We start from the raw sequence: 19,511 nt of genomic DNA, 5'->3' as shown, positions 1-19,511 counted from the left end.
TCCCTTCCGGCAGTGTAGGGTCACCATTTTCCGCACCACCTGCAGTATCTGTGCAGGTTTCTTTGCCAGGCCAAAGCAGTCAGGGTCAGGGAATCACCAGTTTCGTAGTAGGAAACACTGCATCTAGGGCACCGGTGGCAACAATACCATCTCCCACCGTCTCTCAGTCTGCCATGTCCACCGGCACCCCCGCTAGTTCCACGATCTCCAGCTCTCCAGTCCAGATCACCCTACATGAGACTATGGTTAGAAAAAGGAAGTACTTAGCCTCGCATCCGCGTACACAGGGTTTGAACGCACACATAGCTAGACTAATCTCGTTAGAGATGATGCCCTACCGGTTAGTTGAAAGCGAAGCTTTCAAAGCCCTGATGGACTACGCTGTACCACGCTACGAGCTACCCAGTCGCCACTTTTTTCCCAGAAAAGCCATCCCAGCCCTCCACCAGCATGTTAAAGAGCGCATCGTCCATGCACTCAGGCAATCTGTGAGCACAAAGGTGCACCTGACAACAGATGCATGGACCAGTAGGCATGGCCAGGGACGTTACGTGTCCATCACGGCACACTGGGTAAATGTGGTGGATGCAGGGTCCACAGGGGACAGCAAGTTTGGGACAGTTCTGCCTAGCCCACGGTCTAGGAAACAATTGGCTGTAGCCGTTCGCACCCCCTCCTCCTCCTCTTCGTCCTCCTGCAGAAGCGAGAGCTCGTCCACAGACCGCAGTCGCACAACCACTCCATCCGCAGCTGCCACTGTTGCACACCAGGTCTCCCATTATGGGGCAGCTACTGGCAAACGTCAGCAGGCTGTATTGGCTATGAAGTGTTTGGGTGACAACAGACACACCGCGGAAGTTCTGTCCGAGTTCTTGCAGAAAGAAACGCAGTCGTGGCTGGGCACTGTAGATCTTGAGGCAGGCAAGGTAGTGAGTGATAACGGAAGGAATTACATGGCTGCCATCTCCCTTTCCCAACTGAAACACATTCCTTGCCTGGCTCACACCTTAAACCTGGTGGTGCAGTGCTTCCTGAAAAGTTATCAGGGGTTATCCGACCTGCTCCTCAAAGTGCGTGGACTTTGCTCACATATCCGCCGTTCGCCCGTACACTCCAGCCGTATGCAGACCTATCAGCGTTCTTTGAACCTTCCCCAGCATCGCCTAATCATAGACGTTGCAACAAGGTGGAACTCAACACTGCACATGCTTCAGAGACTGTGTGAACAGAGGCGGGCTGTTATGTTTTTGTGGGAGGATACACATACACGGGCAGGCAGTAGGATGGCAGACATGGAGTTGTCAGGTGTGCAGTGGTCGAAGATTCAAGACATGTGTCAAGTCCTTCAGTGTTTTGAGGAATGCACACGGCTGGCTAGTGCAGACAACGCCATAATAAGCATGAGCATCCCCCTAATGCGTCTGCTGATGCAAAGTTTGACGCACATAAAGGATCAGGCGTCTGCAGCTGAGGAAGAGGAAAGCCTTGATGACAGTCAGCCATTGTCTGGCCAGGGCAGTGTACAGGACGAGGTAGCGGGCGAAGAGGAGGAGGAGGACGAGGAGGATGATGGGGATGATTATATTTTTAATGAGGAAGCTTTTCCGGGGCCACTGGAAATTGGTGGCGCGGCAAGGCCGGGTTCTGGTTTTTTGAGGGACACAAGTGACGTGGATTTGCCTGAAACTGCCCCTCAACCAAGCACAACCGCAGATTTGAGAACTGGAACTTTGGCCCACATGGCGGATTATGCCTTACGTATCCTCAAAAGGGACACACGCATAACTAAAATGATGAATGATGATGATTACTGGTTGGCCTGCCTCCTTGATCCTCGCTATAAAGGCAAATTGCAAAATATAATGCCACATGAGAACTTGGAACTAATATTAGCAACCAAACAATCAACTCTTGTTGACCGTTTGCTTCTGGCATTCCCTGCACACAGCGCCCGTGATCGTTCTCACACGAGCTGCAGGGGCCAGCAGACCAGAGGAGTTAGAGGGGCAGAAATCAGAAGTGGCGTTGGCCAGAGGGGTTTTCTGACCAGGTTGTGGAGTGATTTTGCTATGACCGCAGACAGGACAGGTACTGCAGCATCAATTCAAAGTGACAGGAGACAACATTTGTCCAGTATGGTTACAAACTATTTTTCATCCCTTATCGATGTTCTCCCTCAACCGTCATTCCCATTTGATTACTGGGCATCAAAATTAGACACCTGGCCAGAATTGGCAGAATATGCATTGCAGGAGCTTGCTTGCCCGGCAGCTAGTGTCCTATCAGAAAGAGTATTCAGTGCTGCAGGTTCAATACTAACAGAAAAAAGGACTCGTCTGGCTACCCAAAATGTAGATGATCTAACCTTCATTAAAATGAACCACAACTGGATTTCGAAATCTTTTGCCCCACCTTGCCCGGCTGACACCTAGCTTTCCTATGAAAAGGTCTTGCCTGTGGACTATTCTGAATGCCTTTTCCAATCTCGTAATTTTATGCACCTGATTGTCCAGCATACGACATGTTTACACCTCACTAAATGGCCAAACTCCCCACACGGGGCCGTGGTATCGACACTTGGCGACAGCACCCGTGAGAGTGCAGTTTGTCTGAAGAGGTGGGTGAGCCCGCTTTTGGTCGACGGCACTGCCACTGGGTCCCTCCTAGTACAATAAAGTGTCTCTGGCGGTGGTGGTGCGCACCCAACGTCAGACACACCGTTGTAATATGAGGGGCCCTGGGCCTGTACCGCCGGCCACAAGACAGTTTCCCCTCACCCCAGCTCAAACAGTGCTCTACCACTTGCAAAATTATCTCACAGCTCCACCAATGTTTAGTCTATGTGCTGACATCCTTCAATGCCTGCCACTGACAATACCATTGTATTGACATTTTTGTTATGTTAGGCCTTCGATGCCTGTCTGTGGTCACTCCTTCCACTAGGCCTCCACTGACCACACCACTGCTGCCCGTGTACCCCTGTAACCAATTTAAAATTGCCTACAGCCATGTGTTATTATTTTAGGCCTTCGATGCCTGTCTGCGGTCACTCCTTCCACTAGGCCTCCACTGACCACACCACTGCTGCCCGTGTACCCCTGGAACCAATTTAAAATTGCCTACAGCCATGTGTTATTATTTTAGGCCTTCGATGCCTGTCTGCGGTCACTCCTTCCACTAGGCCTCCACTGACCACACCACTGCTGCCCGTGTACCCCTGGAACCAATTTAAAATTGCCTACAGCCATGTGCTATTATTTTAGGCCTTCGATGCCTGTCTGCGGTCACTCCTTCCACTAGGCCTCCACTGACCACACCACTGCTGCCCGTGTACCCCTGGAACCAATTTAAAATTGCCTACAGCCATGTGTTATTATTTTAGGCCTTCGATGCCTGTCTGCGGTCACTCCTTCCACTAGGCCTCCACTGACCACACCACTGCTGCCCGTGTACCCCTGTAATCAATTTAAAATTGCCTACAGCCATGTGTTATTATTTTAGGCCTTCGATGCCTGTCTGCGGTGACTCCTTCCACTAGGCCTCCACTGACCACACCACTGCTGCCCGTGTACCCCTGGAATCAATTTAAAATTGCCTACAGCCATGTGTTATTATTTTAGGCCTTCGATGCCTGTCTGCGGTCACTCCTTCCACTAGGCCTCCACTGACCACACCACTGCTGCCCGTGTACCCCTGGAACCAACATCAGAAAATATAAAAATAAGTATTTTGCTTATAAAAAGAAAATACTGGAGAGATATCAAATGCAGACATTTTAACATTAAAAACAAACACATACAACAAAAATCTGGTACAGTACTAAAAATGGCCACCAGCTACAATAACTTTCTCCTGCAAGTAGTTAACTGAAAGGTTTTTTCAATTTTAAACACAGATATGGCATCCACCGAGTGTTGTCCTGTCGCGGCTTCCTTATATTATTGCCAAGAAGATGCAAAACAATGAAAATAATAAAATCATTATTTACCAAAAAAATAGAGTAAGTCAAAACCACATTGCAAATAAACATTCATTACAAATAAAGAAGCAGGGCGCGTCCGAGGGTGAGTATATACCTAATAAGAATATAATCACCCTTGGACGCGCCCTGCTTCTCTCCGACAGCCTACCTTCCTAAGATTCAGCCCTTCCGTGGTGTAGAGAGAGGGTTTGTTACACTCCAAGGTGTTCCCCAGGTTGCCTTTTCTGAGCTTCGATCTTCCGGCTCTCGTTTAGTAGTTGTTGGAAACTACGCTGCATTGGGCCTACAAATTGGGTATGGGGTGTAGAGAGATGGTGTGTTCCACTCCAAGGTGTTCCCCAGGTTGCCTTTCCTGAGCTTCGATCTTCCGGCTCTCGTTTAGTAGTTGTTGGAAACTACGCTGCATTAGGCCTACAAATTGGGTATGCGGTGTAGAGAGATGGTGTGTTCCACTGTAGAGAGATGGTGTGTTCCACTCCAAGGTGTTCCCCAGGTTTCCTCGCAAATGCTTCGATCATCATGCTCTCGTTTAGTAGTTGTTGGAAACTACGCTGCATTAGGCCTACAAATTGGGTATGGGGTGTAGAGAGATGGTGTGTTACACTCCAAGGTGTTCCCCAGGTTTCCTCTCCATTGCTTCGATCTTCCGGCTCTCGTTTAGTAGTTGTTGGAAATTACGCTGCATTAGGCCTACAAATTGGGTATGGGGTGTAGAGAGATGGTGTGTTCCACTCCAAGGTGTTCCCCAGGTTGCCTTTCCTGAGCTTCAATCTTCCGGCTCTCGTTTAGTAGTTGTTGGAAACTACGCTGCATTAGGCCTACAAATTGGGTATGGGGTGTAGAGAGATGGTGTGTTCCACTGTAGAGAGATGGTGTGTTCCACTCCAAGGTGTTCCCCAGGTTTCCTCACCAATGCTTCGATCATCATGCTCTCGTTTAGTAGTTGTTGGAAACTACGCTGCATTAGGCCTACAAATTGGGTATGGGGTGTAGAGAGATGGTGTGTTCCACTCCAAGGTGTTCCCCAGGTTTCCTCTCCATTGCTTCGATCTTCATGCTCTCGTTTAGTAGTTGTTGGAAACTACGCTGCATTAGGCCTACAAATTGGGTATGGGGTGTAGAGAGATGGTGTGTTCCACTCCAAGGTGTTCCCCAGGTTTCCTCTCCATTGCTTCGATCTTCCGGCTCTCGTTTAGTAGTTGTTGGAAACTACGCTGCATTAGGCCTACAAATTGGGTATGGGGTGTAGAGAGATGGTGTGTTACACTCCAAGGTGTTCCCCAGGTTTCCTCTCCATTGCTTCGATCTTCCGGCTCTCGTTTAGTAGTTGTTGGAAACTACGCTGCATTAGGCCTACAAATTGGGCATGGGGTGTAGAGAGATGGTGTGTTACACTCCAAGGTGTTCCCCAGGTTTCCTCTCCATTGCTTCGATCTTCCGGCTCTCGTTTAGTAGTTGTTGGAAACTACGCTGCATTGGGCCTACAAATTGGGTATGGGGTGTAGAGAGATGGTGTGTTCCACTCCAAGGTGTTCTCCAGGTTGCCTTTTCTGAGCTTCGATCTTCCAGCTCTCGTTTAGTAGTTGTTGGAAACTACGCTGCATTAGGCCTACAAATTGGGTATGGGGTGTAGAGAGATGGTGTGTTCCACTGTAGAGAGATGGTGTGTTCCACTCCAAGGTGTTCCCCAGGTTTCCTCGCCAATGCTTCGATCATCATGCTCTCGTTTAGTAGTTGTTGGAAACTACGCTGCATTAGGCCTACAAATTGGGTATGGGGTGTAGAGAGATGGTGTGTTCCACTCCAAGGTGTTCCCCAGGTTTCCTCGCCAATGCTTCGATCATCATGCTCTCGTTTAGTAGTTGTTGGAAACTACGCTGCATTAGACCTACAAATTGGGTATGGGGTGTAGAGAGATGGTGTGTTCCACTCCAAGGTGTTCTCCAGGTTGCCTTTCCTGAACTTCTATCTTCAGGCTCTCATTAAATTGTGGTTAAACGGAACAACTGCATTTGGCGTACTAGTTGGTTTGGGGCCTACTATCGGTGTCTGCCGCTCCTTGCTGTTCTCCTTGTTTCCTGTCCTGAAATTCCGTTTTCAGGCGCTCGTTAAGTAGTTGTTAATGTTAGACTGTATTTGGCCTACTAGTTGGGTTGGGGCCTACTATCGGTGTCTGCCACTCCTTGCTGTTCTCCTCCACTGAACAAAGCTGTGCCGCCTGTTTACTACTGTTGCCAATTTTGAACTGCATTTCGACTACTTACTGATTTGGGCCTACTCTCTGTGTCAGCCTCTCATTCCAGTTGTCCTCCACTGCAATGCCCCCTGATTAGTCCTGTTTTACCAATTTTGAACTGCATTTAGCCCACTTTATTCTTTGGGCCTATATCTGTGTTTCCTCCTCATCCTGCCCATTGCCCAGCCAGTGATAGATGAGTCTGCTGGTACATTGACCCATAACGCAACATTTCCCGTGCACGCTACACTGCAAGATTGTGACCCTGCTGAAAGTCAGGTCCCCCTTCCCGCATACCATACCACCTTACACGGGGACAAACAGGAAGGTGCAGATGAAAGTGCAGGTTCCTTCATCAGGTGGGGGGAGGAATACTAGTTGGCGACGTCACTGGCACAGGGCCTCTCATGGTACGCAAAAGTGTTGCTGCCGGTGGGAGGCGCCCCCGCCGTGCAAACACACCGCTGTACTTTGAGGGGCCCTGTGCCAGTGCCAATGCCAACGAGTGGGCCCCCCCTGCTTGCTCAGGTTCACAGCACTTGCAAAGTTGAAATACTTACCTCTCCCTGCTCCACTGCCGTGACGTGGTCCAGATTTCCTGGGCCCACTAATTACTTGAACCAGCCCTACCCACCACAACTTTAGCCAAATGACCCCCAATTTCAAATGCCTTCCAATTATTATAAGGTAAATTACGCTTGACAAGCTTCATTAAGAAGAATGGATGGTTTTGACATTAAAATGGGCACTCTAGGTGTTTTCCTGGCCCCCACTCACTGCCGACTATGCTGCCCCATTGACTTGCATTGGGTTTCGTGTTTCGGTCGATCCCGACTTTACGTCATAATCGGCCGATTTCACTCGACCCGACTTTTGAGATAGTCGGGTTTCGCGAAACCCGGCTCGACTCTAAAAAGGTCAAGGTCGCTCAACTCTACATGTAACCATCTTATTTTCTGACTAAGCCTGAAAGGCAAAAATGTCTGCTTTTTTTCAAGAATCATTTAAAACAAAGATGTCATTTTTTCAGGATTATAAATAAGTACTGCAAATGTTATATTACAAAAAAAAATGAATACCACACAATTATGAGATAGTGGTCTTTTATTAATAGAGTCATATGCTTAAGATGAAGAAATTACATTTTCAGGATGAGGTCAACAAAAGAATCAAGTGAGTCTTTTTATTTATGCAAAGTCATGTAGTATGGAATTGAGAATTAATAGCACAATTCTCCTAAGGTATGACATGTTACAAGATTTACAATTGCCTGAATTAGTAAAGTAACTTTTTTCTCTTTTAAAAGATGGATCTTCTTATGCATTTTTAACATCAGAATTTTCTGAACAGTGTGTGAGTTTAGAAAAGACTGAATTGAAGCACTATACATATTGAAGTAATTGCACAATTTGCATATAAATATGAACTTTATGGAAAGGCATTCAATAAGCCCATACAATAACATGTTATATGTTCTTAAATATTTCTTACATATTTATTTTATACATAAAATGTATTAAAATAAAAGCATGAGTGTAACTGATAAAAATATTATTTTTAATCTGGAAAGATAATTATACTAACTAGTAACAATCTGTTATGCTTTTACTAAAATGTCAACCAATTTCAAATACAAAATTATTAATTGAAAACTCTAAATGTTTAAAACCTTTATAAAAAATGTTGGCGTTTTGACCAATCCATTTAAACAACGTTTGCTTTTAAGAACATTACAATTTCATTATTTATGTTTTGGCTTTGAGTTTGATTATTTGACAGGATACCCAATAAATATTTTAAAATAAAAATGACGACATTTTATGCTATTTCATACGTTAACTATTAAATTTAACTATTAAAATGACTCAATATTGCAGCTATAATCTATACTAGCTGTCAGCTAGTGAAGATTTTGCTTTGTGGGGCACTGACCAGCCCTTGTTGGCTTCACTTAGTAACATCGCAATAAGCAGAGTGATGTCAGAGGGTTTCTTGGAAGCCTCAGTCAAGAGTCAAGAAAGTTGAAGAGGATGTCATGCAATTGAAGGTTTAACCCCTTCACGACATGCTCCGTACTATTACTGGGCGGGCATGTCGTGTCTTCCCCTTTGATGTGGGCTCCGGCTCTGAGCCCACATCAAAGTCGCGACATGTCAGCTGTTTTGTACAGCTGATATGTGTGCGCAATAGCGGCGGGTGAAATTCAACAGCAGCTATTAACCTGTTAAATGCCGCTGTCAAACGCTGGCAGCAGCATTTAACCGGCGTTTCCGGACGCGAGGCCGGAGATGAGCGCATCGCTGACCCTGTCACATGATCGGGGGTCGGCAATGTTTCAGGATGATAACCATAGAGGTCCTTGAGTCCTCTATGGTTACTGATGCAGGCCTGCTGTGAGCGCCTCCCTGTGGTCGGCGCTCATAGCACACCAGCATTTCTGCTGCATAGCAGCGATCTGATGCTCGCTGCTATGTAGCAGAGGAGATTGAGTTGTGCCAGCTTCTAGCCTCCAATGGAGGCTATTGAAGCATGACAAAAGTAAAAAAAAAATGTTTTTAAAAATATGCAAAAAAAATAAAAATAAATAAAAGTTTAAATCACCCCCTTTTGCCCCATCCAAAATAAAACAATCAAAATCGCCCGATCTATTAATAAAAATAGCATTAACCTAATCGCTAAATGGCGTAGTGAGAAAAAAATTTGAAACACCAGAATTACTTTTGTTTGGTCGCCGCGACAATGCATTAAAATGCAATTACAAAATGGGAGAAGCCAGCGCTGCTTGTGGTCAGAAAGCAATACGAAAAATGCACATGCACATATTAATTTCTGACTGTATATCAAAATGAGACATTTAGCAAACAATTGATCAATTCTTTAAGCCACCCCGCCACGTCACGGCATTCTCTTGGGGCAGTCCTACTCTACGATTTTTATATGCGCTGTGCCATTACAGCCTCCTTAATATATTAGGAGAAAGACCACGTCAGTCCCACTCTACGTTTTTTTTTGGTTATATTCGCTGTGCCATTACGGCCTCCTAAATGTGTTAAAAGCGGGACCATATTGAATGCAAACCATACCTGTAGCGTTTTAGAATCACTCCCACGGCGCCAGAAAGTGTATGCGCAAATAACGGTCGACCAGGTCCAAGTATGGACATTTCAGATCTGACCTCCACAATGCCTGACCAGAACCATAGATAAATTGAGAGACAGTCCCAGGCACAGGTGCACTAATTAAAACAGAGCCTGGGGCAGGGCAGGACTGCTGTATGTGTGTACAGCAGCCTAGATCAATCACAATGAAAACAGAAAGAACGGCGTAAATGACCAAGCGCGCACGGCAACAGTGGTGGTCAGCCACAAACCAATATAAGTACAAAATGGGAGAAGCCAGTGCTGCTTGTGGTCAGAACGCAATAAGAAAAATGCACATGCACATATTAATTTCTGACTGTATATCAAAATAAGACATTTAGCAAACAATTGATCAATTCTTTGAGCCACCCCGCCACGTCACAGCATTCTCTTAGGGTAGTCCTACTCTACGATTTTTATATTCACTGTGCCATTACGGCCTCCTTAATATATTAGGAGAAAGACAACGTTAGTCCCACTCTACGTTTTTTTTTTGTTATATTCGCTGTGCCATTACGTCCTCCTAAATGTGTTAAAAGCGGGACCATATTGAATGCAAACCGTACCTGTAGCGTTTCTGAATCACTCCCATGGCGCCAGAAAGGGTATGTGCAAATATCGGTCGACCAGGTCCAAGTATGGACATTTCAGATCTGACCTCCACAATGCCTGACCAGCACCATAGATAAAGAGAGAGACAGGTCCAGGCACAGGTGCACTAATTAAAACAGAGCCTGGGGCAGGGCAGGGCTGCTGTATGTGTGTACAGCAGCCTAGATCAATCACAATGAAAACAGAAAGAACGGCGTAAATGACCAAGCGTGCATGGCAACAGTGGTGGTCAGCTGGATGGGCAGTGTGGAGGTTGGACCTGAAATGTCTATGTCTGGACCTGGTCAACCTTTATCCTTACCTGCCCCTCTGATGCCATGGGAGTGATTCATAAATGCTCCAGGTACTGTCTGCATTTAATGTGGTCTTGCTTTTAATTTATTTAGGAGGCCTTTATGGCACAGCGAATATAAAAAACGTAGAGTAGGAATGCCCCATTATGAGATTGCCGTGAAGTGGCAGGGTAGCTCAAAGAATTGATCAATTGTTTGCTAAATGTCTCATTTTAAATACAGTTAGAAATCAATATGTGCATTTGCACTTTATGTATTGCGTTCTGACCATAGGCAGCGCTGCTTCTCCCCTTTCTTGATTAAAATGCAATAACTGGTGATCAAAAGAACCTATCTGCACAAACGTTGTATCATTAAAAACGTCATCTCAGCACACAAAAAATAAGCCCTCACCCGACCCTAGATCACGAAAAATGGAGACACTATGGGTATCGGAAAATGACGCTTTTCTATTTTTATATCAAAGTTTTGAATTTTTTTTCACCACTTAGATAAAAAATAACCTAGACATGTTAGGTGTCTATGAACTCATAATGAACTGGAGAATCATAATATCAGGTCAGTTGTAGCAATTATTGAAGCTAGCAAAAAAGCCAAACAAAAAACCAGTGCGGGATTTCACTTTTTTTGCAATTTCACCACACTTGGAATTTTTTCCCGTTTTCAAGTACAAGACATGGTTAAACCAATGATGTCGCCCAAGAGTACAACTCATCCCTCAAAAAATAAGCCCTCACATGACCAAATTGACAGAAAAATAAAAAAGTTATGGCTCTGGGAAGGAGGGGAGCGAAAAACGAAAACGCAAAGACGGAAAAGGGCCGGGTCTTGAAGGCGTTAAATAAGAAACTGATTGACAAGCTGAGGTTGCAGGTCAGGTGAGCAACAAGGTACTATTTTTGTGATCCCAGTGTAGGCCCCTGACAAATTAAAATGTTCTGCTGATTTCTGCTGAATTCTCATCTCTAGTTGCCTTGTTGATAATTACTGTTAGATTTTAACTGTGATTATTGATGTTAAGGATAACATCAGGAAGAGAGTTGAGCAAGCACTAAAATGCTTGGGTGGTTGTTGCTTGAATGGAGCAATTCCAACTACTCACATGTTCATTTAGAGAAAGGAATACAATGAAATTCAATAGGAAAGACATGCTTTTTCCGGTGGACCCTACAAAGAGGTCTCTGGGGCAGTAAAAATGTTCAAATGGATATGAAAAATTCTGAATGAAAGAAGAACAGCATGGGAAAGACCCCTGGAAGCATCTCTTATTCCGAGTTCGCTGCTTAGAACAATGGTGTCACACTTTTACACTTTTTCTCCAGTTAGGCTACTTTCACACTAGTCCGTCGGTAAGGGCCGTCGCAAACCGTCAGCCCGACGTACCGACGGACAGTGTGATTGAATAGTACAACGTGGGCAGCGGATGCAGTTTTACAATGCATCCGCTGCCCATTGTGAGTTCCAGGGAGGAGGGGGCGAAGTTTCAGCCACGCATGCGCAGTCGAAAATGGCGGACCCGATGCACAAAAAGTTACATTGAACGTTTTTCGTGCGTCGCGGCCACCAAAAACACGATGCATCTGTCGTACGACAGATGTGACGTGTCGCAATACGTCGCTAATGTAAGTCTATGGAGAAAAAACGCATCCTGCTGGCAACTTTGCAGGATGCGTTTTTTCTCTAAAACGACACATTGCGACGTCTGTCACACGACGCTAGTGTGAAAGTAGCCTTAAACGACTGACAATAAAACATTCCAAACCAACGAGAAATTGCATTTTACAGGGAAAAAATTTTAAGAAACATTTTTACATTCATTACTTGTATATAAGACAAAATTTAAAAAGAATTAAAAATAAGTATAATTTAAGTAAATGAAAAAAAAATAAGAAAAAATAAGAAATGTCAGTTTAATTTATGAAGGAAGCAAAAACTGCCAAAATGAGTGATTCAGATACACAATGTATTAGAAATAAAGGAGGTCCTCTTACATGTTCTGTTCAAATTGTCATGTATTGTTACTTCTAGACTTATAAAGGATATGCACCCTTGAGGATTATATATCAAGGAAATCTACTCCAGACCACGGAATAGTGTATGGGTGAGCAATATAATACGGATACATTTTTTATGAAGTTTGGTTATATACTAACGAAATGTACTCCAGACTAGGGTTGAGCGACTTTTAAGTTTTTGAGGTCGAGTCGGGTTTCGCGAAACCCAGCTTTCTCAAAAGTTGGGTCGAGTGAAATCGGCTGATCTTATTGAAAAGTCGGGGTCGAGGATCGGCCGAAACACGAAACCCAATGCAAAGTCAATGGGAATTTTTTTTTATACATATTTGCTTCAGCGCGATATAGCAGAAAAGCCGGTAATTCGATTGCTGGCTTTTCATTTCTCCTGCCTAAACCCGACGTGATATGAGATATGGTTTACATGCAGTAAATCATGTTATATACACCTTTTTTTGCATATTACACACTACTAATGTTAGTAGTGTGTATGTGCAAAATTTTGGCGCTATAGCTATTAACCCTGACCGCGACGTCATCTAAGGTCCTTCACTCTCTGCATTCTTATGAACGGAGGCAGACGCTTGCAGCGGTGGCAGCCAGGGTTCGCCGGAGGGGTGAGTATATCCATATTTTTTATATGTATTCTTTATTTTTTACATTAATATGGATCCCAGGGCCTGAAGGAGAGTTTCCTCTCCTTCAGACCCTGAGAACCATCCAGGATACATTCCGATATTTGTGTCCCATTGACTTGCATTGGTATCGGGTATCAGTATCGGCGATATCCGATATTTTTTGGATATTGGCCGATACCATCCGATACCGATACTTTCAAATATTGGAAGGTATCGCTCAACACTATTCGTGAGTGGGTAGGGGGGTACTTCGTCTTTCTGTCGAAGGTTTGTTGGATGGAGAGCTGAACACTTCCTTGTGAGATTGTGGACATGGTTGGTGACAATTATGTTTTTGGTCATGCAGTCACATCCTCTGTTTGTGGGAAGGTCAGTGGCAATGTTGTTGCTTGTGAGGAAGAAGCTGAGAACCCAGCCAAAGCGGGAGCAAGAGGAGGCTCCGATCTTTTTTGGCTTGTCAAGTATGCATTCCACTGAATCGAGTGCTTTGCTTGCAGATGTCTCGTCATGCAGGTGGTGCTCAAATTCAGAACATTTTGTCCTTGCGTCAAGCTCTGATGCCACAGATTGCAAATCACACGTGTCCTGTTGTTAGGACATTGTTTGAAGAAATGCAACCCAGGGAGGTCTTTGGAGCAAGATTAGGTGTGCTTATTTCATCATCGCAATGGCCAGTAGCAGCCAACTTACTGGTTTGGGCTTGGCCACTCTCCTTTCCCACCTTCCTCCCTCTGTGGCTGTATTGCTGGGACAGCCTGACTGTCACCTCATCATCTGAACTGGCCATGTCGCTATGATGTCCTTTAGTCCATGTGGGGTCTAAGCTGATTTGCAAGGTGGTAAGGAAGATGGATGTCTATGGCTTGCAGGTGCAAAATCTGCGCTTTCTGCAGTGGACTGGGTGGAAGAAAATGCAGAAGAATGTTCTGTGCTCACCATCTGTCCAGCAGTATTGGGTATACGGAATCCGATAGACCGCCTTGTTGCCGGGGTGCTCCTCAGAAAGAATTTCAGTTAGTGGCATAACAGGCACAGGCTCAGCATGTCCTCTCCTTGCAGTCGCTACGCCAGCTCCACTAGCTGCACCATGTCCATGGCCACTATTTGATTATCTCATGTTTCTATTTTGTGCCACAAGCTATGTGGCACAAAGAAAGCAGGCAGCTTGGGTGTAATGTCTTCACACAGTGGAGCATACAGTGTAAGGTGTTGTCTGCTTCCAGTTTAGTGGGCTTCACTGGCTTGCTTGGTGGGCGTGACTATGTTACCATCCATTCACTATAATTATAAAATCAATGGAGTGGTGCCCCCAGACCCTTACTTATAGTATAAAAAACTCCTTTTCCATGTGAACTTAATAAAATAAAGTTTATTCAGTTTGGAAACATCGGACAGCATTTTGCACACTCCCCTATCACATGAGAGAAATAACATCATACCTGGAAAGAAACCATACATTCTAGCATCTTGTTTTGTTTAAGCTCAGAGTGTATGATCTGCCTCCCAGTTAGTGGGTGTGACCAGCTAAGCAAGACTACATGGCTGTCCCCTCCTCAATAAGCTTTATGGCTGTGTGCAGTGTTATGAAAGGTAATTCAGTACCACAATGGACATAGAGGTCAGCGCACATACAGTGACCTGGCAATAACCCAAAAAACAAGAACGAGCTCTGAGACGTGGGAACTCTGTTGACCGCAATCCCTAATCCTCTCCAACCACACTAAAGGCAGCCGTGGATTGCGCCTAACGCTCCCTATGCAACTCGGCACGGCCTGAGAAACTAGCTAGCCTGAAGATAGAAAATAAGCCTACCTTGCCTCAGAGAAATACCCCAAAGGAAAAGGCAGCCCCCACATATAATGACTGTGAGTTAAGATGAAAAGACAAATGTAGAGATCAAATAGATTTAGCAAAGTGAGGCCCAACTTTCTGAACAGAGCGAGGATAGGAAAGGTAACTTTGCAGTCAACACAAAACCCTACAAACACCACGCAAAGGGGGCAAAAAGACTCTCCATACCGAACTAACGGCACGGAGGTACACCCTCTGCGTCCCAGAGCTTCCAGCAAGCAGTAAAAAACAAATTGACGAGCTGGACAGAAAAAAAACAGCAAACAAATAGCAAAGAGGAACTTAGCTATGCAGAGCAGCAGGCCACAGGAACGATCCAGGAGGAAACAGGTCCAATACTAGAACATTGACTGGAGGCCAGGATCAAAGCACTAGGTGGAGTTAAATAGAGCAGCACCTAACGACTTCACCACATCACCTGAGGAAGGAAACTCAGAAGCCGCAGTACCACTTTCCTCCATCAACGGAAGCTCACAGAGAGAACCAGCCGAAGTACCACTTGTGACCACAGGAGGGAGCTCTGCCACAGAATTCACAACAGTACCCCCCCCTTGAGGAGGGGTCACTGAACCCTCACCAGAGCTCCCAGGACGACCAGGATGAGCCATATGAAAGGCACGAACAAGATCGGGAGCATGGACATCAGAGGCAAAGACCCAGGAATTATCTTCCTGAGCATAACCCTTCCACTTACCCAGATACTGGAGTTTCCGCCTTGAAACACGAGAATCCAAAATCTTCTCCACAATATACTCCAACTCCCCCTCCACCAAAATCGGGGCAGGAGGATCAACAGATGGAACCATAGGTGCCACGTATCTCCGCAACAATGACCTATGGAATACGTTATGTATGGAAAAAGAATCTGGAAGGGTCAGACGAAAAGACACAGGATTAAGAACCTCAGAAATCCTATACGGACCAATAAAACGAGGTTTAAACTTAGGAGAGGAAACCTTCATAGGGATATGACGAGAAGATAACCAAACCAAGTCCCCAACCCGAAGTCGTGGACCCACACAGCGTCTGCGATTAGCGAAACGTTGAGCCTTCTCCTGGGACAAAGTCAAATTGTCCACTACATGAGTCCAAATCTGCTGCAACCTGTCCACCACAGTATCCACACCAGGACAGTCCGAAGACTCAACCTGCCCTGAAGAGAAACGAGGATGGAACCCAGAGTTGCAGAAAAACGGTGAAACCAAGGTAGCCGAGCTGGCCCGATTATTAAGGGCGAACTCAGCCAAAGGCAAAAAGGACACCCAGTCATCCTGATCAGCAGAAATAAAGCATCTCAGATATGTTTCCAAGGTCTGATTGGTTCGTTCGGTCTGGCCATTAGTCTGAGGATGGAAAGCCGAGGAAAAAGACAAGTCAATGCCCATCCTACCACAAAAGGCTCGCCAAAACCTCGAAACAAACTGGGAACCTCTGTCAGAAACGATATTCTCTGGAATGCCATGTAAACGAACCACATGCTGGAAAAACAATGGCACCAAATCAGAGGAGGAAGGCAATTTAGACAAGGGTACCAAATGGACCATCTTAGAGAAGCGATCACAGACCACCCAAATGACTGACATCTTTTGAGAGACGGGAAGATCTGAAATAAAATCCATAGAGATATGTGTCCAAGGCCTCTTCGGGACCGGCAAGGGCAAAAGCAACCCACTGGCACGAGAACAGCAGGGCTTTGCCCGAGCACAAATCCCACAGGACTGCACAAAAGTACGCACATCCCGCGACAGAGATGGCCACCAAAAGGATCTAGCCATTAACTCTCTGGTACCAAAGATTCCAGGATGACCAGCCAACACCGAACAATGAATCTCAGAGATAACTTTATTCGTCCACCTATCAGGGACAAACAGTTTCTCCGCTGGGCAACGATCAGGTTTATAAGCCTGAAATTTTTGCAGCACCCGCCGCAAATCAGGGGAGATGGCAGACACAATTACTCCCTCTTTGAGGATACCCGCCGGCTCAGATACACCCGGAGAGTCGGGCACAAAACTCCTAGACAGAGCATCCGCCTTCACATTTTTAGAGCCCGGAAGGTATGAAATTACAAAGTCAAAACGGGCAAAAAACAACGACCAACGAGCTTGTCTAGGATTCAACCGCTTGGCGGACTCGAGATAAGTCAAGTTCTTATGATCAGTCAAGACCACCACGCGATGCTTAGCTCCTTCAAGCCAATGACGCCACTCCTCGAATGCCCACTTCATGGCCAGCAACTCTCGGTTGCCCACATCATAATTTCTCTCAGCAGGCGAAAACTTCCTGGAAAAGAAGGCGCGTGGTTTCATCACCGAGCAATCATAACTTCTCTGCGACAGAACAGCCCCTGCTCCAATCTCAGAAGCATCAACCTTGACATGGAACGGAAGCGAAACATCAGGTTGACACAACACAGGGGCAGAAGAAAAACAACGCTTCAACTCTTGAAAAGCTTCCACCGCAGCAGAAGACCAAGTGACCAAATCAGCACCCTTCTTGGTCAAATCGGTCAATGGTTTAGCAATACTAGAAATATTGCAGATGAAGCGACGATAAAAATTAGCAAAGCCCAGGAACTTTTGCAGACTTTTCAGAGATGTCGGCTGAGTCCAATTATGGATGGCTTGGACCTTAACAGGGTCCATCTCGATAGTAGAAGGGGAAAAGATGAACCCCAAAAATGAAACCTTCTGAACACCAAAGAGACACTTTGATCCCTTCACAAACAAAGAATTAGCACGCAGGACCTGAAACACCGTTCTGACCTGCTTCACATGAGACTCCCAATCATCCGAGAAGATCAAAATGTCATCTAAGTACACAATCAGGAATTTATCCAGGTACTCTCGGAAGATGTCATGCATAAAGGACTGAAACACTGATGGAGCATTGGCAAGTCCGAATGGCATTACTAGATACTCAAAATGGCCCTCGGGCGTATTAAATGCAGTTTTCCACTTATCGCCTCGCTTAACACGCACAAGATTATACGCACCACGAAGATCTATCTTGGTGAACCAACTAGCCCCCTTAATCCGAGCAAACAAATCAGATAACAATGGCAAGGGGTACTGAAATTTAACCGTGATCTTATTTAGAAGGCGGTAATCTATACAAGGTCTCAGCGAACAATCCTTCTTGGCTACAAAAAAGAACCCTGCTCCTAATGGCGACGACGACGGGCGAATATGCCCCTTCTCCAAAGACTCCTTCACATAACTCCGCATAGCAGCGTGCTCAGGTACAGATAAATTAAACAGTCGACCTTTTGGGAATTTACTACCAGGAATCAAATCGATAGCACAATCACAATCCCTATGCGGAGGTAGGGTATCGGACTTGGGCTCATCAAATAAATCCCGGTAATCAGACAAGAACTCAGGAACCTCAGAAGGGGTGGATGACGAAATAGTCAGAAATGGGACATCACCATGTACCCCCTGACAACCCCAGCTGGACACAGACATGGATTTCCAATCTAATACTGGATTATGGACTTGTAGCCATGGCAACCCCAACACGACCACATCATGCAGATTATGCAACACCAGAAAGCGAATAACCTCCTGATGTGCAGGAGCCATGCACATGGTCAGCTGGGTCCAGTACTGAGGCTTATTCTTGGCCAAAGGCGTAGCATCAATTCCTCTCAATGGAATAGGACACTGCAAGGGCTCCAAGAAAAACCCACAACGCCTAGCATACTCCAAGTCCATCAAATTCAGAGCAGCGCCTGAGTCCACAAATGCCATGACAGAATATGATGACAAAGAGCAGATCAAGGTAACAGACAGAAGAAATTTTGACTGTACCATACCAATGGTGGCAGACATAGCGAACCGCTTAGTGCACTTAGGACAATCAGAGATAGCATGAGTGGAATCACCACAGTAGAAACACAGCCCATTCAGACGTCTGTGTTCTTGCCATTCAACTCTGGTCAAAGTCCTATCGCACTGCATAGGCTCAGGTTTATGCTCGGATAATACCGCCAAATGGTGCACAGATTTACGCTCGCGCAAGCGTCGACCGATCTGAATGGCCAAAGACATAGACTCATTCAGACCAGCAGGCATAGGAAATCCCACCATGACATCCTTAAGGGCTTCAGAGAGACCTTTTCTGAAAATAGCTGCGAGCGCACCTTCATTCCACTGAGTGAGTACGGACCACTTTCTAAATTTCTGACAATATACCTCTATTTCATCCTGACCCTGACACAGAGCCAGCAAATTCTTCTCTGCCTGATCCACAGAATTAGGCTCATCGTACAGCAATCCGAGCGCCAGGAAAAATGCATCGATATTACTTAATGCAGGATCTCCTGATGCAAGAGAAAATGCCCAGTCCTGAGGTTCGCCACGCAAAAAAGAAATAACGATCCTAACTTGTTGAACTGGGTCACCAGAGGAGCGAGGTTTCAAAGTCAGAAATAGTTTACAATTATTTTTGAAACTCAGAAATTTAGTTCTATCTCCAAAAAACAAATCAGGAATAGGAATTCTCGGTTCTAACATAGAATTCTGAACCACAAAGTCTTGAATATTTTGTATTCTTGCCGTGAGCTGATCCACACATGAAGACAGACCTTTAATGTCCATTGCTACACCTGTGTCCTGAACCACCCAAATGTCTAGGGGAAAAAAAAGGCAAAACACTGTGCAGAGAAAAAAAAATGGTCTCAGAACTTCTTTTTTCCCTCTATTGAGAATCATTAGTACTTTTGGCCTCCAGTACTGTTATGAAA

This window comes from Ranitomeya imitator, chromosome 1 (genome assembly GCF_032444005.1).
Source record: "Ranitomeya imitator isolate aRanImi1 chromosome 1, aRanImi1.pri, whole genome shotgun sequence".
In the NCBI taxonomy this organism is placed as follows: Eukaryota; Metazoa; Chordata; class Amphibia; order Anura; family Dendrobatidae; genus Ranitomeya; species Ranitomeya imitator.
Note: the sequence above shows the minus strand (reverse complement) of the source record.